Source organism: Hevea brasiliensis, chromosome 16 (assembly GCF_030052815.1).
Source record: "Hevea brasiliensis isolate MT/VB/25A 57/8 chromosome 16, ASM3005281v1, whole genome shotgun sequence".
NCBI classification, from domain to species: domain Eukaryota; kingdom Viridiplantae; phylum Streptophyta; class Magnoliopsida; order Malpighiales; family Euphorbiaceae; genus Hevea; species Hevea brasiliensis.
The window spans coordinates 52,398,723-52,425,523 of NC_079508.1; the positions used below are offsets into that span (position 1 = coordinate 52,398,723).

Consider the following 26,801-nt stretch of genomic DNA (forward strand, 5'->3'; position numbering starts at 1 on the left):
ATGGGTAATTTCAATATATGAAAGTAGCTCAAAACCCAACGAAGATGCAAGATGGGGAATGGAAAGAAGGGAAATCCAATCAATGCATTACATGTACTTCGTAGCTTTGCTTTGCTTTTCTTTTTTGACCTTTTCTTTCTACTGAGTCGATAACCGGGTCTGTCTCTAGCTAGCTAGTTTCCTCTGAACTATAATACAGTATTGGAAAGGACAGGGTAGTCGCGTTGAACGCATACTTGTCAAAAGAAGTTCTTTATTTTTAACTAGCCTTGTTCAGAAGAACCACCTAAAGAAATTCTTTCTCGGAAAACAAAAATCATGGCAACCGCTCAATGGTATTCCAAGGGAAGATATCAAATCATATTGCTTACCACTGATGCATACATTTTGCATAGTCATTTAGGTCTAATTTCATAGCTATTTTATTCTATTATTAGTTATTTTTAGCTAATTTCATTAGTTAATTAGTTAGTTTTTCATAATTATCGATTTTGGATTAATTTGTATCTTTTACTTTGTTTTGTAGGAAAAATGGTGTTTTTGAAGGACTGAAGAGAAATTTTGCCATTGAAGAGTGACTTCTACAGCCAAAGATGTCAAAAACAAGTTTTCAAGCTGAAATATGCATTGACCAAATTGTGCATAACTTGCCGCATAAGCTATGCAGATCTGCATAAGGAGAAAAATCACTGTTCCAATACCTGCCGAAATGTGCATAAGGAGACTACATAGCTTATGCACATTCTCGCCTCCCTTATGCACCTTCACGGAATTGTGCATAGCCTATGCACCAAGTCATGCAGTTTCGCATAGGTGAACCAGAATCAGCCGAAAACTGCATAAGGGACTGCATAACTTATGCAGTCCACTTATGCAGTCCCATAAAGAGTTCATTAATGAGCTGGCAGAAGATTCCCTCAGATAATTCCTCCTAGAACATACCATTTTAGGGCTCCATGTCAGAAAAATGCTATAAATAGTCTCATTTTCCCATTTTAGAGGGGGGGAGACAAGGAGCAGAAAAGGAAAGGAAGAGGAGAGGCAGAATTTGAAGAGTCACTTTCACCTTCCACACCATTTTCAACCAAGATTTGCAGATTTCTTTCTTCCCTTACATTTTTCTACATTTCTAGTGTTTAATTTCTTATTCCTTAGCTTAGATTAAAGCTTTATTTCCATTTAAACTCAATATATCTTGTAAGCATTATGGATAGTGAGTAGTTTTACTTTTGATTCTAGAGTAAAGGATGTAATATTTGAGATATTTTGTGGATTTTGATTGGGTAATCCATATTTTGTGGTCTTAATGAGTTTTATTCATTTCTTGTGTGCTTAATGACATGCTTAGTGTAGGATCCCATTAAGTGATGTTCTTAATCCATGGTTGAAGCACCGAAAGGAGAAGGCCCTGTGATAGATAATCAAGAAATTGGACTTAATTAACTTAGACCTAGAAATAGGCTAAGGATTAAGAGGATTCATAGATTAATTAAAGAACTTAATGGGTCTTAATTAACTCTAAGTCCACAAAAGTAGGATTAGATTGATTAAGACACTCTTAGTCTCACTCGAAAGGGAATTCAAAGGATTTAAGAATTAATCTCCTTAAAACCCATTAGTTTCATAAGATTGGATAACCAATTTAAAATCCCAAAATAGCTCGAATATGAAATCCCGAACTCCGGAATCGCCTTTTCATAATTGTTAATTTTTAATTGAATTTAATTACTTGCCATTTTAAATTTTGCCATATTTCACTTGCTTATTTTAAATTGATATAATTTTAGTTTAATTGATACATTGTTGGATAGATTATTAATTTTGCACATATAGATTTCATACTCCAATACCCATCAATTTGTCTCTTTAATTTCAAAAATAGTTCAATTTAGTCAACTTTTATATCAAAAATTCAATCATTAACTCAACTCCTCGTGGGAACGATATCTTTACTGTATTACTTGTACGACCCGTGCACTTGCGGTTGGCTCACATCAAGTTTTTGGCACCGTTGCCGGGGAGTTGTTTGTTTAAGATTGAATTCTTGATTATTTTAGTTGTTTTTAGTTTTATTTTGTTATATTTTCATTTTGTGTTTGTTTGTTCTTTTTCAGGTACTTTTAATCTTTTATGAGAAGAGCTAGAAGCACAAGTGACACATCCTTATTGTTCAATCCTGAAATTGAGAAATTTTGTAAGGCCAACAAGAAAGAAACCAGAAAAAGAAAAGAAGCTTTGAGAGAAACCGAAATTGAAGCAGACATGGCTGATGAAAGAATGAGAATTGGTGTTAATGCTGGAAATGATCGAAACAATGAAAATGCAGCCCAAGGTGAAGAGGTTGTTAATGCTAATGTGCCTAGGGGAAGTATGATGGATCATGCTTTTCCTCGTTTTGATGACTTGAGAGAGAGCATAGCAAGACCAAGAATTGATGCAAATAGCTACAATATGGATTTTGGAGTTCTTCAAATGATTCAAAGTTCTCAATTTGGAGGACATCCGTCTGAAAATCCACACACACACCTGAAGAAGTTTGCTATGATTTGCGACATGCAAAAACAACCTGGAGTGTCTGATGACGCAGCAAGATTGAAGCTATTCCCGTTCTCTTTGAAAGATAGAGCATTGGATTGGCTTGACTCTTTACCTCACAACTCCATTACAAATTGGGAGCAACTCACTGATGCATTTCTTGCACAATATTTTCCACCTGGAAAAACTCAAGAATTGAGGAATCAAATGATAGCTTTCAGACCAAGAGAGGATGAAACTCTTTATGAATCATGGATGAGATGGAAGGAATTAGAGAGACTATGCCCACATCATGCCATTCCGAAATGGATGATAAACCAGAATTTTTACACAAATGTCACTCCTGCAATCAGAGGAATTATTGATGCTCAAACAGGAGGAGAATTTATTATGAAGCATGAAGATGAAGCTTATGAGCTATTGGAGAAAATTGTAAAGAATACTCATCTTTGGAGTAGTCCAAGAGGACCAGCTCCAACTCAAAAAAGGCAAGCTGCTGGGATGTATGATCTTGATCCATTCAACATGATTAATGCAAAGTTTGATGCACTTACTAATGTTTTGGCTAAGAAGATGGAAGATTTGAGTATGTTGGTTAGTTCATCATCATCATCTGGAAGTTCACAACAAGTGGCTTATGCAGAGGGAACTACCAGCTGTGGAGTAGATTATGGAGAACAAGCTGCATATGTTAGTAATTATGGAAACAAGCAAATGGGGAATCCTTATTCTCAAACTTATAATCCAACTTGGAGGAATCATCCCAACTTTTCATGGGGAAATCAGCAAAGTCAAGTTCCAAATCAGAATTTTCAACCACAATAGCAGCAAGGAGTTCCATATCAGCAAAATAGGCAATCATTGCCTAATTTTCAGCAGAAAAATATGAATCCTCCTCCAAAACAGCAAGAACAAAGTTCCACCACAGAAGCTTTATTACAACAGATTCTTGCTAACCAAAATAAGCATGATGAGGAGATGAGAGAGATGAAAGCAAGGCTAGAACAGATGCAGACACATAACAGAATGCTGGAAATCAGATTGCACAACAAGCATCTTCCTCAGGTACCAAGTCTTTTGGAAAACTACCAAGTCAACCAGAAAACCCAAGAGAGCAATGTCATGCCATTACACTGAGAAGTGGTAAAATAGTACATAATGAGAAGAGTGAAAAAAGTGAGAAGAGAGAAAATCAGGAAGATGTTGATGAAAATGAAAAACAAGAGAGTGAAAAGAAAGAGAGTGCAAGAAAAGAGAAAGAAGAGAAATACATACCTCCAGAGCCTTACAAGCCACAGCTTCCCTTTCCACAGAGATTTCAAAAAGCCAAGCTTGATAAGCAATTTGGGAAGTTCTTAGAGGTTTTGAAGAAGCTATACATAAATGTGCCTTTTATTGATGCTCTTTCCCAAATGCCTTCTTATGCTAAGTTTCTAAAAGAAATTCTCTCAAATAAGAGGAGATTTGAAGATTATGAGACTGTAGCCTTAACTGAGGAATGTAGTGCTATCCTCCAAAGAAAACTTCCTCCAAAGCTCAAGGATCCAGGGAGTTTTTCAATTCCATGCCACATTGGGGAATCATGTTCTATAAAAGCTTTATGTGATTTAGGGGCTAGTGTAAGCCTTATGCCCCTCTCCATTTATGAGAAGCTCAACATGGGAGATCTTAAGCCAACCCACATTTCTCTTCAGTTAGCTGATAGATCAATTAAGTATCCTGAAGGGATTTTAGAGAATGTGCCTCTGAAGGTTGGGAAATTCTATATACCTGTTGACTTTGTCATCTTGGACATGGAAGAGGATTCTAATATCCCAATCATTTTGGGGAGGCCTTTCCTAGCTACAGCTGGTGCTTTGATTGACGTGAAAGGTGAGAAGCTTACTCTCAGAGTCGGAGAGGATCATTTAGTCTTCAATATTGGCAATGATAAGAAGAAGCAACATGAAGATGTAGACTCTTGTTTGAGAATTGATATAGTTGATGAGTTAGTAAAAGAGCACTTTAGAAAGAGCTATCTGAAGGCTTCTCTTGAAAGTTGTCTTATCCATGAAGGGAGTATCAATGATGAAAATCTAAAAGAGGCTGCATTTGCGCAACATTTAAAGGGTAATCCACCTTGTCATATGGCATCAATCTTTCAACTTGAGCAAGTGGAGAAAAGTGAGGTCAAGCAACCATCTCTCAAAGAAAAAGATACACCAAAGGTTGTCAAGAAAAAAATGGTCGGATTTTTAGACAAAGCAACAAGGATCTTCTCATGTGATGGAAAGAAAATGAAGTATAGATTCATTGAAGCACCTATTGGAAACAGAGGCAATAAATTCCAATTCCAGCCACCATGAAAAATGACAAAAGTCCAGCTAAGGACTATAAATTAGCCCTCTTGGGAGGCATCCCAAGTCCTTTTATTTTTATTTTGCTGATTTACTTTTACTTTCATTACTTTTGTTTTTATCTTGAATCTCCCCAAATTCAATTTTTGACATTTGTTGAATTTTGTCCCTTGTAGATGTATTTCAATGGAGGAAGGTTGGTGAACTGCTGGGGAGTGACCCTTAACCTGAAATTATGTTCTTTAAATCTCCTACAAATTGATTGATTTTTGCTTTGCATAACCGGTCACGAGTGCTACTGGTTTATGCAGAGAGGAAAAATGAAATCTGCAGCAAGGAAAGGTCTGCAGCAGATGAAGTATGTCCTTGGGTTGTTACCTGGTTTATGCAGAGCGAAAAAATGACATTCTGCAGCAAAGAGGGTGTCTGCAGTAGATGGCTTACGTTCTTGGTGAGGTTGGGTGTGTAACTTTTAAGTAAATGTGCTTTTAATGTTAATATGGTGGTAAGTGATCCATTTTTGCAGTTATGAAATTATTTGGGTTGTGGAATTCAAGGTGGACAATATTGCATTTTTCTTGGCATGACTTGGGGAGTTCATCATTTGTGAATAGATAAAACTTTATGCAGATTTTATTGAGTTTTAATGTGCTAAATGTTGATTTGCAGAATTTGAGTTAAAATGGCATGGGTCACAAATGCCTTTTATGCAGGATCCATCTTCTACAAGCTTGTGTGATGCATTTTTGATGAACTTTGTATATATTGATGTGTTTTTGGTGAAAATTTCTCATGGTTTATGCTTCATGGAATTATATTTCTTCATTCTAGAGTATTTTTCACACTTGCAATTCATGTTCCATTGCAATCTTAATCTTGTTGAATTGTGCATAAGCAACTGCATAGCTTATGCAATCCTGCATAACCACAATTCTTGCCATTTTTCACCCTTATTGCAAGTGCATAAGGAGAGTGCATAGCTTATGCAACTCTGCATAGCCTAATTTTGTCAAATTTCATATCTTTAGAAACTTGCATAAGCAGAGTGCATGACCTATGCACATTTGCATAACTTCAAATTCCTCATTTGCTCTCTCTGCCGAAGTCTGCATAAGGAGGGTGCATAACTTATGCACTTCCGCATGACCAAAAACTCTGAATCTCCAAACTTGCCGAGGGGTGCATAAGCAGAGTGCATAACTTATGCACTTTTGCATAACCAGAAACTCCAAAAATTCAAACCTGCCGAGGGGTGCATAAGCAGAGTGCATGACTTATGCACTTCTGCATGACCAGAAATCCGAAAATTCCAAACTTGCCGAGAGGTGCATAAGCAGAGTGCATAGCTTATGCACTTCTGCATGACCTCACACTCTGAATCTCAAAACCCACCGAAGAGTGCATAAGCAGAATGCATAGCTTATGCACAACTGCATGACCACCAACCCCAAACACCAAAATCTGCCGATACCTGCATGAGCAGAGTGCATGACCTATGCACTTCTGCATAACCACCTTCCATAACAATCAGAACCCACCGAAACATGCATAAGCAGAGTGCATGACTTATGCACTTCTACATAACCACATTTTCCAAACACCAAAACCCACCGAAATGTGCATAAGGAGAGTGCATGACTTATGCACAACTGCATGACCACCAACCCAAGATTTCAAAACTTGCCGAACAGTGCATGAGGACAGTGCATGACTTATGCACTTGTGCATGAGCTATTTCTCTGAAGTTCAAATCATTCTGAAACATGTATAAAAGAGTGCACAGGTTATGCATAAATCACTTTTCACTTATGCAGTTTCTACACAAACCCGATTCAATTCAAATTTCTTTTCGGCAATTCTCTCTTCCCTCCTCCACCTCCCGATATCCCTGCTCACCCCTTTTCCCCCACGACCTCAATTCTGGCATACCCTTTTTCTCCACTCGCATTTTCGTCGGATAAACCCTAACTTCTCCCTGCATTCTCATTTCCGCCCTCATCTCCTCCATCTTCACTATCAAGAACCATGGAGTCGCCTCCCCATTCCCGTCCAGCTTCTCCTCTCGAGGTCTCACCATTGTCAACGATACCTCCCAATCCTGATTCCCCTCCACAAGCGACACCCCCACCACCTCCCACAACCACGTACAAACGAAAAATCCGATCGAAATCTGTGTGACCCATGTCCTCTGCCCCTCCTCTATCCAAACGCAAAGAACCACCCACCCCATTGTCGGAACCACCACCCAAAAAGCCAAAAACTCCAGCCTCCACACCCTCTTCCAGCAAAAAGACAATTTCAGTAGCTTCACAGGTATCAAAGCTACCTTGGCCTCTTCCTGATACAATTCAAAAGGCAGCTTTTAAGAGACTCAAGGATAAGAGGGTACAACCCACTAGGTATATTTCTGCCGATTCTCTACAATCTCTTGGTTTATTTGACAATGTAGTTACATATCTTGATGGTATGGATTGGATGGAATTTGTGCATAAGTAGGAGATAGTTTATCCAACTCTAGTTTTGGAGTTTATTTCTTCATTCTCTACTACCCTCAAATTGCATGATGTAGACCATAAGCCAATTATGAAATTTAGATGTTTGGGGCAAAATAGAGAGCTATCATTGGACCAATTTCATAGCATTTTTGGTTTTGCAATTGATGGGTTATTTCGAGTGCCACATACTGGAGTAGAAGTAGCAAATAAGGGTATTTGGAATGCTGCCCAATTTTGGAGAATTATCACAAACCAACCTCAAACTTTCTCTGCTGGAAGATCAAAAACCTCCCAAATACTTGACCCTGCACTTAGGTTTATTCATAGGCTGATTGCTAGCACCATATTGGGCAGAGGGACTAGTTCTGGTGCGGTGGGGAAATCTGAATTATTTATGTTATGGTGTGCTTTCCACAAGGTCAAGGTTTCTCCTGGTTATTTCTTTTGTGAGCATGTGTTGCATATTGCCACTAAATCCATAGGTGACATTGTCCTGGGTGGGCTCATAACAGTTATAGCTAAGCATTTTGGTTTTAATCCTGAAGAGCACCCAATACCAGCACTTGTGGACACTTTATATTTTGATACTGCACACTTAACCAAAACAGGGTTCAGTTTGCCACATTCTGACATTGCACAACCTGCAGCAGAAACTGAGCCCATTGCACAACTAGAAGCCTAACCTTTTCCATCAGTCCCACAGCACTCCACTGAACCTACCCCACCCCCTCAGTCTGCACAGGAGACCCCAGCAGCTTCTGCTCAGCCCATACCTCCTACAGCTGAACCTTCCTCATCCACAGCCCCTCCTGCATTCAACACTAAAGCCTTATTCACCTATCTTGAAAGGCTTAGTGATGATATATACTTTGTGGATAGGAAGCTTGACACTGGTCTTGATACACTCAAGGATCGTCATGATCAACTATTTGACCTTGTCATGGAAACCAGGGACAAGCAGAAAGAATTGAAGGAGATAGTGAAGCAACTCATGATCTTTCTGGGCATGCCACCCCCACCTCCATCACCTCCTCCAGCACCATCATTTCGACAACAGGCAGCAGCCACCAGCCCCTTAGCAACATCTTTGGACAAGGGCAAAACAATAGAACTAGATTAGTTTTTGTTTTACTTTTGTTCCAACTTGTAGGACTTTTCCTTTGTAAATATGTTCAAACATTTATAGTTTGTTTTGAATTATGTTTGTTTGTTTTGAATTAGTTTGTTTTAAATTCTGTTTTTCTTGAAGTTTCCTTGGATAGCTATTACATTAGTTTTCTTTGATTTTCATTGCACTTATTGCCCTTCTGTACATATTTGCCCATACTCTGTATATATTTCAATGCTTTTACTGCTGGTTGTACATTTCCCCTTGCTAATCCTCATGCAGCAGCTTTTGTATACACTGCACAGGCTATGAATTTCCTTATGCAGATATTTTGCACAGCCTGTGCAACCCTTTCTGCTACTTATGCATAACTGCACAGGCTGTATTCCCCTTATGTAAATGTCCTGCATAGCCTATGCAACCCATATTGCCACTCATGCAGAACTGCACGGCTTATGCACCCTACTTATGCACCTGTTCTGGACAGCACTTTACTCTGCATAACCTGTGCAGCTTCTTATGCATCCCCATTATATCTTGAATTCTCATCTGCTCCATACCAGGTAACTCTTTCTTTTTGCTCTTAAATCTCACAATTCCTGGTAATTCCTGTTTACTTTGCGTTTTGATAATGCACTACTTGAGACATTGAGGACAATGTCCAATTTTGAGTTTGGGGGTGCACATTTTGATTCTTGGCTTTATTTTTCACATTTTGAGTATAGGAGCATCTCATCCCATTCCATTTACATATATTGTAAATATTTTACATATACATCCATACATACACACACATTACACATTTACATACACATTATACATCACATTGCACACAAACATACACAAATAGACAAATAGACTAATAGACTTCCTCCATTTAATTAATGCATTACTCATTTTAGAAATCATGCATCATGCATTAAAATCTTTTGCCAAATCCCTTGAGTATTGAAAATGTGCCTATGAGAGTAATTTGACTCACCTTTTAGTTGGGTTTGTGGATTGAAAGTTTCCTAAGAGGTGCAAGGTTTTGAAGTGTCTATCTCTTGCCTATATCTTCTTAGCCAAAAAGCCACCCAACTAGTCCTTTGGAGATTGGAATGCTTAAAGGGAGTTATTGGATATAAGGTAGTCAAATGATGTCTCACCAATCCTAGAACAAATTTTCTAAACCTTTCAAGGTGAAATACCAGCTTGTACTTGAAAAGAGAGATGATTAGGCATTCTTTGATTTAAACCTTCTTATTTTAAACCTTTGGCCCTTTTCCTAATTAAAATTGACCCTTGCAAACCCCTTTGAGCCTTTTTATTCCTGATTTTCCTTGAAACCCTTGTTGTTACCTAGCCAATGAACCAAACACTCCAACCCTTTTCATGAGGATAATTGAATATTAGGTACACTATATAAATATATATATATATATATATATATATATATATATATATATATATATATATATATATATATATACAATAAAAGGGAGAAGAAATGCTTGTCATCTTGTAAAAGTGCTAGTATATGTGCTTTTCATTATTGTCATTCAAATTGAAATAAATCCACCCAAAGTATTAAAAGAAATGAGTTTGGGGGTGGCAATTTTAGGGACAATCATCAAAAGAAAATGCAAAATACAAGTTAAAGTATCAAATTGTCCCTCCATCTTTATGTGTTTTGTAAAATATGCTAGCACTTGACAACTCTCATTGTGTATTTCTCTCCTCTATAAAAAAATATATATATATATATATATATATATATAAAATAATAATAATAATAATAATAAGTGTACCTTATGTTGTTAAGATTGGAAATATTCTCATGCTTTGAATTCTTTTTACCCATTTTTCTTCTTAGCCTCATTTTGAACCCCATAGCCCCATTACACCCCTAAAAAGACATTTGATCTCTTGATAGTGCTTGCTACATTAGTGGAGATAGGAGTAGGGAATTTGCCTATGGGATTGGGAAAATTATCCATTCATTCATTCAATTCCATTATTCCATATAGAGACACTTTGATTATTGATTATTCTAGAATTCCTTTTGAGCATGACTCTCTCTTTTGATTGGTTGTTTTGGGGATTTTGAACGATAATTGACTTGATGGCTAAGCGGTGAAAGCTTGGATAAGCATTAAATTCTTTGCATCTTGAAGGATGGGTATATGGATTGCTGGTATGACTAAAGGGGTGTTAAGTTACTTTAATAGGTAATTTTCATAGCTCTTTGGATAAGGCACCCCTAAAAATTTTGCATTACATTTTAAAGTTTGCTTGAGGACAAGCAAAAGCTTGAGTTTGGGGGTATTTGATGCATACATTTTGCATAGTCATTTAGGTCTAATTTCATAGCTATTTTATTCTATTATTAGTTATTTTTAGCTAATTTCATTAGTTAATTAGTTAGTTTTCCATAATTGTCGATTTTGGATTAAATTTGTATCTTTTACTTTGTTTTGTAGGAAAAATGGTGTTTTTGAAGGACTGAAGAGAAATTTTGCCATTGAGGAGTGACTTCTACAGCCAAAGATGTCAAAAACAAGTTTTCAAGCTGAAATATGCATTGACCAAATTGTGCATAACTTGCCGCATAAGCTATGCAGATCTGCATAAGGAGAAAAATCACTGTTCCAATACCTGCCGAAATGTGCATAAGGAGACTGCATAGCTTATGCACATTCTCGCCTCCCTTATGCACCTTCACGGAATTGTGCATAGCCTATGCACCAAGTCATGCAGTTTCGCATAGATGAACCAGAATCAGCCGAAAACTGCATAAGGGACTGCATAACTTATGCAGTCCACTTATGCAGTCCCATAAAGAGTTCATTAATGAGCTGGCAGAAGATTCCCTCAGATAATTCCTCCAAGAACATACCATTTTAGGGCTCCATGTCAGAAAAATGCTATAAATAGTCTCATTTTCCCATTTTAGAGGGGGAGACAAGGAGCAGAAAAGGAAAGGAAGAGGAGAGGCAGAATTTGAAGAGTCACTTTCACCTTCCACACCATTTTCAACCAAGATTTGCAGATTTCTTTCTTCCCTTACATTTTTCTACATTTCTAGTGTTTAATTTCTTATTCCTTAGCTTAGATTAAAGCTTTATTTCCATTTAAACTCAATATATCTTGTAAGCATTATGGATAGTGAGTAGTTTTACTTTTGATTCTGGAGTAAAGGATGTAATATTTGAGATATTTTGTGGATTTTGATTGGGTAATCCATATTTTGTGGTCTTAATGAGTTTTATTCATTTCTTGTGTGCTCAATGACATGCTTAGTGTAGGATCCCATTAAGTGATGTTCTTAATCCATGGTTGAAGCACCGAAAGGAGAAGGCCCTGTGATAGATAATCAAGAAATTGGACTTAATTAACTTAGACCTAGAAATAGGCTAAGGATTAAGAGGATTCACAGATTAATTAAAGAACTTAATGGGTCTTAATTAACTCTAAGTCCACGAAAGTAGGATTAGATTGATTAAGACACTCTTAGTCTCACTCGAAAGGGAATTCAAAGGATTTAAGAATTAATCTCCTTAAAACCCATTAGTTTCATAAGATTGGATAACCAATTTAAAATCCCAAAATAGCTCGAATATGAAATCCCGAACTCCGGAATCGCCTTTTCATAATTGTTAATTTTTAATTGAATTTAATTACTTGCCATTTTAAATTTTGCCATATTTCACTTGCTTATTTTAAATTGATATAATTTTAGTTTAATTGATACATTGTTGGATAGATTATTAATTTTGCACATATAGATTTCATACTCCAATACCCATCAATTTGTCTCTTTAATTTCAAAAATATTTCAATTTAGTCAACTTTTATATCAAAAATTCTATCATTAACTCAACTCCTCGTGGGAACGATATCTTTACTGTATTACTTGTACGACCCGTGCACTTGCGGTTGGCCCACATCAACCACCAGGTTGATCATGTTATTAAACAACGAGTGTTGAATAACTCAATTGATAATTTATACAAGCAAGAGGAAGACAAATCAATTGAGTTATAGATTATCATGTAACTGATATCAGCGAAACAAGCTCTTTTCTCATAAAAGATCAATAATATTCTTCTGTTTTGGCGTCACAACCACAACAGTTTCAGATTAAGGACCTGTTGAAAACAAACATATCACTGCGATTGGTAATTCATGAATGCTGGAATTCAATTCAATTGAATTCTTGTGTTAATTACATGAATGCAACATAAGATTTGACCAAAACGACGAATGTTAAGTCGAACAAGCAAGAATGTTGAAGGAATAAGCCTGTATATTTTGCCTCTAAAATAGCTTGATGCGTTCTTGAACCAAAACTAACCTTCAATATTGAGAGTTATCAAACACCCACGGCTCAGGAACAACATCTCCCGCCCATTCATTTGCACCGTCCCAGCAGCTATATCTTCTGCATGTTTCCTAGCTGCTTCAGCTTTTCTAGCTGAGGCATCTGCATCCTGCAAGTGCAAAGTATATTACAATATTGCTATACTTGTACATGGAAAAGTACATGATGCCCAGGTTGTCTCTGCAAGACCAAGTTGCCCCTCTTCTCAGAAGTATTCAAGATTAATCTTCCAAATATCAATTTTCCACAAAGCGAATTGCTAAATTAGGATTCTATCGAGTGACTCTTAATCATATAAATGGATATTAGAGGAAAAATGAATCGATTGGCTAATTTCTTCGCAATCACTTCAAGTGCTTTCTTCAGAATCCATTACCACAGGACAACCCACTCTCCCAGTAGTTAAAAGAATTTCTTTGAAATAGATATGAACTCAAAGAAAAATAGACAAATGGACGCATCACAGAAAGAGAAACCCTAGAAAGAGAGAGAGAGAATTGAGAAGGGCAAAAATAAGACCTTTCGGCGTTTCCAGGTGAGGAACTCTGTCTCTGTTATGGGATGAGACCTTGGCTGCTCATTTGCTTGCTTTCCCTTCTGCTCTTCTTCTGCTCCCATGATCTTCTTTAGGTTTTCTTATCTACCCTAACCCAAACAGATTGTTGGCGGGTGGGGCGGTCTTCTTACGCACTAAAGTCTGAAAACCAGGGACAAACGACTTCATTCAAACCTAGGCCCCGTCATCCTTCGTGGGCCCCCCTGTAAATTAAAAAAAAAAAGCTCAATATTACAAAAAATTTAAAACTTTATGCATTTTTATAATTATAGTAAAAAATTTTTTACTAATTTTGATCTGATTTAAGAGTTTAGTTTTTATTATGACCGCTCAAAATGGAGATTGAAGGGTGCTGACAAAGTGGTTGACATGGCAAAATAATATTTAAATTTAATAATTAAAAAATCTAAATTTTTTTATTTTTATTAATTATAAACAATTTTGTAAGTTTATTTTATTTATAATCAATTGACTAATTTTTATTTAATTTGGTCAAGATTAATATTTTATTACTTAATACAATTATCAAAAATAAATATTTATATTATTTAGTAAAACAAAAAAATAATATTCTCCTATTTCTCTCCTTTTTGTTTGGGTATTTATAGAACTTATTTATTAAAATAGATAAATTTTTATTTATTTAAAATTAAAAATATTCCTCCACTCATCTCTCTCCTCCTATCCATTGTTATCTAATAATATGTATGTATACACCCTCTCTCTCTCTCTCTCTCTCTCTCTCTCTCTCTCTCTCCTTCCACCTACTATCAACCAATAATATATAAACATTCAACCACCTGTTTTTTATTATTATTATTTGCTAAAATGATGAATACTGTTATTATTGACATTTTTTGCATGAATTTTTTTATTTTTAAATAAAAAAATGAGGGGAGAGAAAGAGGAAAATTATTTTTTTTACTATACTAAGTAATATAAATATTATTTTTACAATTTTGTTAAGGTAATAAAATATTAATTTTGATCAAGTTAGATCAAAATTAGTCAATTGTTTATAAACGAAACAAACTTATAGAATTTACTATAATCGATAAAATTCAAAAAATTTTAGATATTTTAAATTATAAAAGTTATGCCACATCAGTAATAGCATATAAAATAATAATACTTTTGTCACGTCAGCTACCACGTCAAAAGTTTCTACTACATCACTTGCCACATTAGCAACAACATATTAAAAAGTGATATTTTTGCCACGTCAGCTGCCATGTCAGTGTTTCCAGATCTACAATTTTGACCGAGCTATAATAAATTGTAAATTTTAAAATTAGGCCAAAATTGATAAAGAAAAATAGCTATAATTGCAAAAAAGAGTAAAGTTTTAGATTTTTTTAAATATTAAGCCATAAAAATAATAAAGATGAAGTTAGTCAATTACTTTTATTTAAATAATATCAGAATTATCATTCATGATCTTAACCATGTCCCTGAAAGTGTTTATGGTTGTGATTTTGATATGGGTTTAGCAATGAATCGAAATTGGAATAAATTTTTTATTTTTTGATTTTTGAAATCAAATTTGAAATTAAATTTTGGTTTTGGTTTTGGTTTTGATTTTGATTTTGTTCTAAGTAATTTCAACACGATTTTTGTTTCATTTTAATTTCAATTTTTGTTCTAGTTCTATTTTAAAACTTGATTTTTATACTAAAAATTATAATTTTTTTATTCATTTTAAAATAGTAAAAATAATCTTAAATTTCTAATATCAAAACAACAATAAAAATAACAACTCTAATATTAAAGTAAAAAATTAATATAAAAAATATATTATACATATTTCTTAAAAATATTATATTATTTTTTATATATTGTTTAATCATATACATCCTATTTAGATTGCTTAGTCATATTGCTTGATTAAAAGGTCAAACAATCTACTTGACTTGGTCAAAGAATGACGCGGGTGGCCAAATGTTAGAGCAAGACATGACTCCATCAACATAACCGACTAGCAGCTTAAACCAGCATAATGGTCCATATTGCCTTGATAGCTTGAATAAACTAACTATTAAGGATCATATATCTAACATGAGACATGTTCGTAAAGAATTTTGGGACCACAACCAAACAATACCAAGAATCTTGCAGCCACCTACAATAGTCAATAAACATTAGCCTATATATATATCAAAGTAATACCGAAAATCAAGAACGCTTATTTTGCTCATTTCATTACAACATTCTATGCATACATTACTCTTAAATTCTTATCACTAACTTAGCGTTGGAATAGTTGTCCAAGGGCAACTAACCTCACATTTTGGTTCACTTACGGAGTTATATCGTTCTTAAATCGGTCAAATTAAGGAGCTCACAACAATATCATATATATTATAATCTTAATTACGTGTGTATGTGCATGTATATATATATTTATTAAAATTATAAATTATATATAAAAAAATAAAAAATTATACGTATAAAATTAGTTTTTCAATTTGGTTTCATTTTTTTTTGGTTTTGGTATGATATTTATTCAGTTTTTAATAGAGAACCAAAACTAAATCAAAACAGTAAATATAAGTTTGGTTCAATCATTTTTTTTTTAATTCCGATATAATATATTACAGTTTTACTATTTGGAACTTCCAAGAACTATGCACGGTGATAGTTATAGCCACTGTGTGATTGTGAGGATCTCATGGCAATGAAATAAACCAAAATTTGCGGTGGAGAAAAATATCAAACTAAAACATGTAGTTTGAAAATCCGTCTTAAATTGTGAAAATTCATCTTAAATTGTTAGTCTGATCTGTCAAGCAATTTCAATTTATCAGTTAATATTTACAGTTTTATTATTGAAAGATGGAAATTATAATAGATTATATTTATCATATTATGTCACTTTTTTATATTATTTTTAAATTAAAAGAGTATTAAAGGTTTAGTTCAAATTTTATATTATTTTTAAATTAAAAGACTATTAAAGGATTAGTTCAAATGACAAGGGAGATTTATTCAACTTGAAAAGTTTGAAGTTTAAATCCATCTACAAACATATCCTAAGCTTTATACTCGACATAAGTGCAAAAAGAGTGCTTCTAAATATGTGTGAGTGTGAAAGGTGTTATATTTACTATCGAGAGCGTGCGATCAGCTTATTTGAACATTCATTTTAATAGCAAAAAAAAGTTATAATATAATTTAATTATAAAATATCAAAATGGCCAAATATACCATTTCACCCCTAAACTTTGGCAAAAAAAATATCATGACATTTTGAACTTTTAAAAAGTCCTATGACACACTTTAGCTCCTATAAATATATCATGATACATATCAACTCTTGTAAAGAAAAATTAAGATACCCTTTGAATTCTAGTCAACAGATTGCCACATCAGCAGACCAAAAGATATCTTAAATCTACATTGTAAGAGTCAAAGTGCATCATGGAACGTTTGCAGCGGTTGGAATGTGTCATATGACGTTTTAAAAGTTCAATACGCCACAAAGATTTTTTAATAAAATTCAGGGGTTAACTTGCATATTATGCCTATCAAAATCAATAATCGTATACTTTATAGATACATTCTAAAACTGAGTTAGGTCCATTTAAAAATAATAATAATAATAAAAATAAGAGGCATATGCATAGTCTTAGCTAGTCTGCATATAAAGCCTCTCTAACCTGTTTTTCTGACCTTTTCTGCTCACAAACTTTATCAGTACTAACAAACTTAGGAGCTCCTCAACACATGCTCGACCAAAATTAGCAATTAAATAAGGCCACTGAAATAAGTCCAAAGTTGGACTTTCGAAAGCATTCCACGTCTATTTTAAATTTGGACGCCTCTTGCGATCGAAATTCTTTCTTTTTTTTTTTTTTTTTAATTTTAATTCTAACTAAACTTCCTATATAAATATTAACAGCAAAATATTCAATTTAATCTTTGTATTTTTTAAAAATTTTATTTTGTTAATTTTTAATATTTTTATCTAATTTTATCTAACAATTTCAATTAAAGTTCAATTTAACTTAAAAATTAGAATTTACAAACTAAATTTTTTAATTTTTTGATTTAAATAAAAAAATCAAGAAGTTTAATTTCTTGATTTTAAAGCTAAATTTCTTGATTTAAGTCTCAAATTAAAAAGTTTAATTTATTTTCATAATTTTTAGGCTAAAATAAGTTTAAATTAAAATTTATGAATTTAATTGAATAATAAATTAAAATTATGCTAAATTAAACTCCACGTGGGTTAAATTGAGCTTTAAGCCCAATATTAACTTCTAATTCTAATTGACTTAGGACTCTCATCTTTATTCCTAGTCCAATCGGGAATGGGAATATTATATAAGGAGACAACTTTCATGATTCATTCTATTCATTTTTCTTCTACTTTTTATCAGAAACTGAGCGATCACTGCGAGATGGGGATTAGGCAAGTTTGGGCGTGTAATCTCATGGAAGAACTGCAAAAAATGGATGCGGCGTTGCACCACCACAAGGTGGTTTCCATGGACTCGGAGTTCCCTGGATTTCTTCGGAAAACCCCTCGCCGGTCTGATGAGTTATCGGCATTCGCTGATATGAAGTTCAACGTTGATAACATGAAAATTATCCAACTGGGTATTACACTTTCCGATGAGAATGGAATTATCGCTGGAACTTGGGAGTTTAATTTCAAGTTCTTGATAGAAACGGAGGTTTTTTATGATCCTAAGTCCATTGAGTTTCTAAAGGAAAGTGGAATTGATTTTGAGGAGCTGAGGATTAATGGGATCGACCAGCTGTTTTTCTCAAACATGTTCACTCATGTTTTAAGCAGACATAGAGACTTGAAGTGGCTAACTTTTCATGGGCTATATGACTTGGCCTACATGGTGAAGCTGGTTACCAAGAAACCACTGCCCGTATCTATGTTGGATTTCACTGAGATTATTGCCACGGTGTTTGGGTGCTGTGTGTTGGATGTCAAGTACATGGCACGATTCTACGATGACCTGCACAGGGGTGAGCTTGGATTGGAGAAATTGGCTAAGATTCTAGGAGTCAAGCGAGTTGGAGGGTGTCATCATGCAGGATCTGATAGTCTATTAACAGCTCGTGTGTTCGCCAGGATGAAGACGATGTATGGGATAGAGGAATCTAGATTTGTGGGGTTCTTGTATGGCGTCACCACTAGGATTTGCGAACCAGTGCGTACGCAAGTCCTTCCTACTTTTCCTGGCTACTGTCAACCAGGGATTCCTCAGCTATGTCAAGTGCTCCCAGCTTCTCGCTATTGTTGCCAATGATTCATGGTGTCTTCCTTCATCCACCGATCATTCAGCATCAGTACAGGGTTCTGTAGATTCTTTGTACAAGGATGTGGTCTTTTCTTCAAATAACTATATGTTATTTAGGATTTTATTGTAGTTTTCCTTTATATATTTTTATCATAGGACATAGATGATTGAAAAATTTACAAGCTCTTATAAAGAGTAGGATTTCTATTCAAGTAATAAATATAATATATTGGCATGTGTAAATGCCCAGAAAATTTATTCATTTTTCTTATATTCTCTTGTTAGTTTCTTGAATTTTATTTCATTTAATAGAATTTTATAGAGGATCATGTCACAATGTATTGGCATATGTTAAATTAAATATCAAACATGTACTAGAGTTCGAGGTCTTACATCCCTGTATCAAAAGTATAATAGGAAGATCATGAGCTTTGAGTCTCTTTTTTAAAAGCAAAATGGTGAGTTCTAATGAACCAAAGCTAACCGCATAGCGCTTCATCAAGCACCTGCCAATTATACGTCTATCACTCTAGTATCATGCATGGACTGGTTATTTCTCTATCATTCTAGTATCTCCTTTCCTTGAATACATCTGATCAACTATAATAATCAGCTCCCATTTCTGATTCGCATATACGCTTCTTCTGCATGTGACTAGATTCTTGATTAGCGCAGCAATCATAGGTTTGAGGTATGTTTGATATCCACAACAATCTTTACGTTTGCGTCTGTATACATAACAATTTTGCGTAACCTTGGCTATTTCCAGAAAATCAAAAGGAATCTAGAGGAAATTCGGCTTAATGTGGTCAATGTCGAAAGGCAATTCAGGTTATTTCTTTCAGCTCTAATCCTTATTGGCATGCACCACAGTTTTTTTCCTTTTCTCTTCTTTGGGACGTGTTCTCAATTATTGAATTTTTATTGAATTTTTACTGAGGCTACTTTTATCACTTCTTATAGCCAGAAAATTTTAAAGAGACATGAAACAAGAGAGGAAAATTTGACAAAATGATACCCAATTGCGATCACTAATCATTTTTGTATGACGGGTTATTTCAATATATGAAAGCAGCTCAGAGCCCAACGAAGACGCATGATGGGGAATGGAAAGAAGGAAAATCCAATCAATGCATTACATGTATTTCGTAGCGTTGCTTTTCTTTTCTTTTTCGACCTTTTCTTTCCCTGAGTCAATACTGGGTCTATTTCGAGCTAGCTGTGGCATAGAGAGAAGGAAGAAAAATAATTGTATGATCAATGAATTGTGCATAGGACCATTTCGTAGAAATTGTGATAAAGATAAGACGAGTATTGGAAAGGACAGGGCAGTCACGTTGCATATTTGTCGAAAGAGGCTCTTTATTTTTAACCGTCCTTTGTTCAGAAGAGCCAGGGAAATTGACCGTACAAGGATAATGTGAAAATAAAAATTACTAAAATCGGGTGGAATGTGAAAAATTTACTTGATCAGGGTAAAAAAAAGTTAGAAATGTAAAAACGCTAGTACTAGTAGCGTTTTAATATCCAAAACGCTATTAATAATAGTGTTCAAATAAAACGCTACTCTTAATAGCGTGCGGACACTATCCAAATTTTAAAAATAAAAAACAAAAACTGGACGCTACTTAGTGTGCGGAGACTATCCAAATTTTAAAAATAAAAAAAAAACTGAACGCTACTTATAGTAGCGTCCCGCTTTTGTTTTAATTTTTTTAATATTTTAAATAAAATATAAATATTATTTTAATAAATAATATTATAATAATTAATATTATATATCATAATATTTTTATTATGAAAAAGTATTTTTTTAATTTAAAATTAAATTAAATTTTAATTAAATAAAAAATTAAAATATAAAATATTATTATAATAAAAAAATTAAATAAATACCTAGACACTACTATAAGTAGCGTCCAGCTTCTTATTTAATTTTTTAATTATTTTATTTTTATATTTTAAATAAAAATATAAATATTATTTTAATAAATAATAGTATAATAATTAAAATTATATATTATAATTTTTTATTATAAAAATTTATTTTTTAATTTAAAATTAAATTAAATTTTAATTAAATAAAAAATTAAAATTATTTTCAATTAAAAATTAAATTTTAATTTAATTTTAAATTAAAAAATAATTTTTATAATAAAAAATTATAATATATAATTTTAATTATTATACTATTATTTATTAAAATAATATTTATATTTTTATTTAAAATATAAAAATAAAATAATTAAAAAATTAAATAAGAAGCTGGCGCTATTTATAGTAGCGTCCAGGTATTTATTTAATTTTTTATTATAATAATATTTTATATTTAAAATTTTTATTTAATTAAAATTTAATTTAATTTTAAATTAAAAAATATTTTTTTATAATAAAAATATTATAATATATAATATTAATTATTATAATATTATTTATTAAAATAATATTTATATTTTATTTAAAATATTAAAATAAAATAATTAAAAAAATTAAATAAGAAGTTAGGCGTACCTCCAGATTTTTTTTTATTTTTTAATTTTTTTATTATAATAATATTTTATTTTTAAATTTTTTATTTAATTAAAATTTAATTTAATTTTAAATTAAAAAATAATTTTTTATAATAAAAATATTATAATATATAATATTAATTATTATAATATTATTTATTAAAATAATATTTATATTTTATTTAAAATATTAAAATAAAACAATTAAAAAAATTAAATAAAAAGGTAAACCTGCGTCCAGATTTTCTTTAATTTTTTTAATTCTTTTATTATAATAATATTTTATATTTTAATTTTTTATTTAATTAAAATTTAATTTAATTTTAAATTAAAAAATAATTTTTTATAATAAAAATATTATAATATATAATATTAATTATTATAATATTATTTATTAAAATAATATTTATATTTTATTTAAAATATTAAAAAAAATTAAAACAAAAGCCGGACGCTACTATAAGTAGCGTCCCGCTTTCTTTTTTTTTTCTGGGATGCTGTTAAAAATAGCGTCCCGAATCCTTCACCTCTGAACACTATCTTTAATAGCGTCCCAATTAAAAATATTATTTTGACTCTCGTCCGTATTTTCAACTCACCTCTTCTTGTAATTTTTAATTTTTTAACCCCTTTTTTGTATTTTTTTTTCTCGTGACACCCTGTGGTGTCACGGTAATTAACCCGAAGAGCCATCTAAAGAAATTCTTTCTCAGAAAATAAAAATCATGGCAACAGCTCAACGGTAGTCCGAGGGAAGATATCAAATCATACTGCTAACCACCAGATTGATCATGTTATTGAACAACTAGTGTTGAATAACTCAATTGATAATTATACAAGTAAGAGGAAGACAAATCAATTTAGTTATAGACTATCATGTAACTGATACAGCAAAACAAAAAACTCTTTTCTCATAAAGATTAATAATATTCTTCTGTTTGGTGTCACAACCACAGTAGTTTCAGCTTCGGGACCTGCTGGAAACAAACATATCACTGCTTTATATATATATAAATCACTATGATTTTGATGATCTAGGTATCAAGCCCAGCTGCAAACGACTTTAATGTATTTAGCCGCAATTGCTGGTGCACAAAGACAGGCATCAACAATGCCTCCCCAGGCATGCAGTTCATCTTTTAGTAGTTTAGTGACACTCGCACTTCTTGCTCTTGTGCACCTACACTTTCAGATGGCCCCACAGCCTGCAATGCAACAAGGAGCATATTACATGCAACATCCTCAGGCAGCAGCAATGGCTCAGCAGTTGGGGATTTTCCCCCAAAGATGACATTACAATTCAATCGCAAATGCAGGATCCTCAGCAGTTACACCAAGCAGCCATTCATGAATGCTGGAATTCAATTCAATTGAATTCTTGGGTTAATTACATGAACGCAACATCAAATTTAACCAAAACGACGAATGTTGAGTCAAAACCTGCAAGAATGTTGAAGGAATAAGCCTGTATATTTTGCCTCTAAAATAGCTTGATGCGTTCTTGAACCAAAACTAACCTTCAATATTGAGAGTTATCAAACACCCAGGGCTCAAGCAAGAACAGCTCCAGCCCATTCATTTGCACTGTCCCTGCAGCTAATATCTTCTGCACGTTTCCTAGCTGCTTCAGCTTTTCAAGCTGAGGCATCTGCATCCTGCAAGTGCAAAATATATCAATACATATTGCTATACTTGTATATGGAAAAGTACATGATGCACAACCAAATAGCCCCCCTTCTCAGAAATATTCACAACTTCCCTAAAGCGAATTGCTCGAAATTAGGATTTTATCGAGCGACTCTTAGTCATATCAATGGGTATTAGAAGGAAAATGAATCGATTGGCTAATTTCTTCGCAATCACTTCAAGTGCTTTCTTCAGAATCCATTACAACAGGACAACCCACCCTCCCAGCACTTAAAAGAATTTATTTTGAAATACACTTGAACTGAAAGAAAAACAGACAAATGGACGTATCACAGAAAGAGAAACCCTAGAAAGAGAAAGAGAGAGAGAGAGAGAGATAGAGAGAGAGAATTAAGAAGGTTAAAAAAAAAAGACCTTTCGGCGTTTCCAGGCGAGGAACTGTGCCTCTGTCATGGGATGAGACCTTGGCTGCTCATTTGCTTGTTTTCCCTTGGGCTCTTCTTCTGCTCCTATGATCGATCTTCTTTAGCCTTTTCTATCTGCGCCAACCCAAACATATTGTTGGTGGGTGGGAGGCGGCCTTTTTACGTACCGAAAACCAGAGACGAACGACTTCATTGAAACCCAGGCCACGTCATCCTTCGTGAGCCGCCCTGTTTGGTAAATTGAAAAAAAAATAATAATAATGACGAAGTTAGTCAATTACTTTTATTTAAACGACGACAGATTTATCACGGACGATCTTAATCATACTCTTGAAAGTGTTTATGGTTGTGGTTGATAGAGTATAATTATTAAATTATTAAAAAATTAATTAAATATTTCATTTATTAATATAATTAAATAAAATTAAAGAATTGGTATTTCAACTTATATCAAGTTATATTTATATATATCTTAATAATACTTTTAAATTTTATATGAAAATATTAAGAATATTTAAATTTTAAATATTTTATTCTTAAAATTTATAATTAATATATAAAATATAAATAATTTTTTATATAAAATATAAATAATTTTTTAAATAAATAACTACCTTCTTAATAATATTTATGAAATATTAATTATATATTAAAAATAAAAATAAAAATATATCATTTTATAATTAAATTTTTTATATTGCTATAAATAAAAAGATATTATGTAAATAATATCTTATTCATTGACTTAATATGAATATAAATTTTAAAATATTCATTGACTTATTATGATTATAGGTAAATATCAATATCATTGACATTTTTAAAAGTTTTCGATCTAAAAATTTTAAATTAATCGAATCAATGGTTTATGGTGTTAATGGGCAACTAATTCAATTATCGGGTTCTCTAAATATTTTTGGGTCAACTTCTTATTTGGTTCAATGATAGAATCAACCCAATTTTACACCGGAGTCACTAGTTCATCGAGTTAAAACACTAGGTCGATCTAGGTTTTACAACATTGAGCTAAAGTGTTTAGTTTTGATTCTGATATGACTTTAACTAAGAATTTGTAACAACCCAGAAAAAAAAAATGATTTGAGTTTGGCGTGTGACAGTGGATTTCCACTGTCACTGTCAACATTAAAAAAAAAAAAAGGTTCAAAAAAAAAAAACGAGAGGAGGAACCCCCCATTTTCTCTTCTCTCCTCTCCTCCCCTCTCTTCTTCTTCTTTCTTTCTCCGGTGACCGGCCGGTAACCTCCCAAGCGGCTCCCCACCCGGCCGGCGACCCTCCGGCGATGGCCAGAACCACCAGAAACGGCGGCAAGAGAGGGAGAAGAGAGAGAAAATGCGCGCACAGTGGGCAGCGGCTTTCCAACGCTATTCCGGCTTCATCCGACGTCCGATCGAGGCGATTCAGGTAGCGTTGGAAAGCTTGTTCCGAGAGCTTTCTTTTGATACCAATTTTGTAGCAAATGGAGGTCAGATGAGTGAGATATGGAGGAGAGAAGTTTCGGGTTTTTTCAAGCTTTTTCATGAGATCTAGGACGATCCGACCGTTGGATCGATGATCCGAGACCACATATGGACTGAGGAAGAGGAGAGAAACATGATGGTATGATCAGATCCGGCAAATATCGCCGGCGACCGGCGACCGGCCATCGTGCGCGGTGGTTCCGGTGGCCTATGGAGATTATTCAACTTCCAGAGGCTTCCTCGTAAATTTTTGAAATTTTTGAGACACAGATAAACTTCGGGTAAGACAATTTTTATTATTTCTCTGTCTATGGAGCATAAATACAGTGTTTCTTAAACAGGAAAAATTGGAGAAAAATTCTAAGAAAAATATATGATGAAAGTAAAATTATTTGGAGATATTCTATGGTGTTTGTTGAATTTTTGAATGATTGTAGAATATTTTTGAAAAAAAATATATAGATGGATTTTAGTTAGATTTTTAGCATATGGGCATATAAGATTATTTGAAATTAAGATAATTAAATTTTCTATAATTGGTTGAAGCTTGAGGATGGAGGTTTAAATATGTGAATATTGAATTGGGTTGAATTAAGAATATGTTAGATATTGGAAACTTATGGAATCGAGTAAAATTCTTGAATAAAATATTCATGGGTAATTAGAAAATTACAATTCATTTTGCAATAGCCTTATAATATTATTAAGGACTGCGGGACAAAATTTTAGAATTTTTAGAGCATGTTTGAGTGGATTTTTACAAAATGTCAATTATAGGGACTAAAACGTAATTTTTAAGGTTTTGAGTATTGCTTGGTTTGGTGGGCCCAGGAGGGGCCATATAATATTGATGAGATGTGATTGTGGAAATTGAGAATCTAGAAGTGTTATTTGAGCCTTTTTGCAGGTTGGGTAGGTCCCGGGTATAGGGAAAACTCTGCCGGATTTCCGGCATAAATTAGGCTGTCTATTGCCTCTTTAGAGTTTTATTCTAACTTAGTACTAATAATTTATAATTTAATTATTAGGTGATCGAGGTCAGCTATTTTTCTGCATCCAGCAGCCACAATAGTCATCGGTGTACTGTGAGTAAAATATTAATTTTAATTGTAATTTCACTATTATTATATGTTCAAGCATGCCCATGCATCACTTATATGTATGTATCTAGGTAGTTAAACTCTAGGCATGTTTTATGTTGCATTCATAACTGTTAAAGTGCCTTGGATGTTGTTGTGGTAATTTGGAGCAGTGTGCGTGCGTTGGCGTGCGTGTGATGTGGTGTGGACTATGGATAGGACGGGTAGACACGGCTTGAGATCTTCGCTGGGACCCGGTCCTTCGGGGTAAACACGGCTTGAGTTCTTCGCTGGGACCCCGATTTGGTTATTAAGTGGAAGTCCGAGCTGAGTTTTTCGCTGACACAGGTTAGATTTAAGAGAGTTGTATAAGGGATCAGCTCCCATATATTATGATTGCTATTATTGAGTGTGTGAGTACTTCAAATTACCTTTTTGCTGTTATGATGTGAAATTATTGTTGATGTTGCATTTCACTCTACAGGGTGCATTAGCTTTAGATAGTTATAGAGATTATGGTTAAAATTGATATTTTACTCTCTGAGTCGAACGCTCACTCCTGTTTAATATTTTTCCAGGCCACAGGAAGAGTTATTTTACAGAGCAACCTGTTTTCTTCCTCGCAGGTTTAACGTCGATTATTTAATTGTTTTACTATCTTTTCTAAATTTAAAATCTAGAACTCCGCATGTGTTAGTAATATGTGGACCTTGTTAGAAATTGTGTTAATTTAAATTTTTGAGATTAATAAATGAAGATTTGTATGGTATTTAAACAGTTTGTAAATGAGGTAACAGGGTTGAGCTGGGCTCTCCTGATTTTAGTTTCTGAAAATTTCTGGGCTAAGTTGGTCCGAAATGAAATTATAACAGTTTGATTTAAATTATCTTATATGCATATTGGGCCTAAATTGTGGGCCTGGTTATGGATTTGAGGAATAGTTAGGCTTACTACGGGCCTCGGGGGTTTTAAGCTGGCCCAGGTCCTAGTGCCGGTCCGGTCCATAGGTTG

The 26,801-nt window shown here is 33.5% G+C and overlaps 2 long non-coding RNA genes, 1 other non-coding gene and 1 pseudogene across 4 annotated transcripts; 2 read left to right on the top strand and 2 right to left on the bottom strand.

Annotated features, from left to right (window-relative positions):
- Positions 1–2,727: 2,727 nt before the first annotated feature.
- On the bottom strand, positions 2,728–2,834 carry LOC131175164 (small nucleolar RNA R71). Its single transcript, XR_009145326.1, has one exon. It is a non-coding gene; the product is annotated as a small nucleolar RNA R71 (small nucleolar RNA).
- Positions 2,835–17,722: 14,888 nt separating this feature from the next.
- LOC110672757 (putative CCR4-associated factor 1 homolog 8) lies at positions 17,723–18,802 on the top strand (annotated as a pseudogene).
- A 3,117-nt stretch (positions 18,803–21,919) lies between these two features.
- On the bottom strand, positions 21,920–23,388 carry LOC131174473 (uncharacterized). Of its 2 annotated transcripts, none has more exons than XR_009144787.1 (3): positions 23,223–23,388; positions 22,679–22,816; positions 21,920–22,515 (listed from the first exon to the last, which is right to left on the bottom strand). It is a non-coding gene; the product is annotated as an uncharacterized LOC131174473 (long non-coding RNA). The 2 variants fall into 2 exon arrangements; XR_009144786.1 differs by having other exon boundaries at positions 21,920–22,601.
- Positions 23,389–24,924: 1,536 nt separating this feature from the next.
- On the top strand, positions 24,925–26,559 carry LOC131174566 (uncharacterized). The gene is made up of 2 exons (XR_009144928.1): positions 24,925–24,992; positions 25,740–26,559. It is a non-coding gene; the product is annotated as an uncharacterized LOC131174566 (long non-coding RNA).
- The last annotated feature ends 242 nt before the right edge of the window (positions 26,560–26,801 follow it).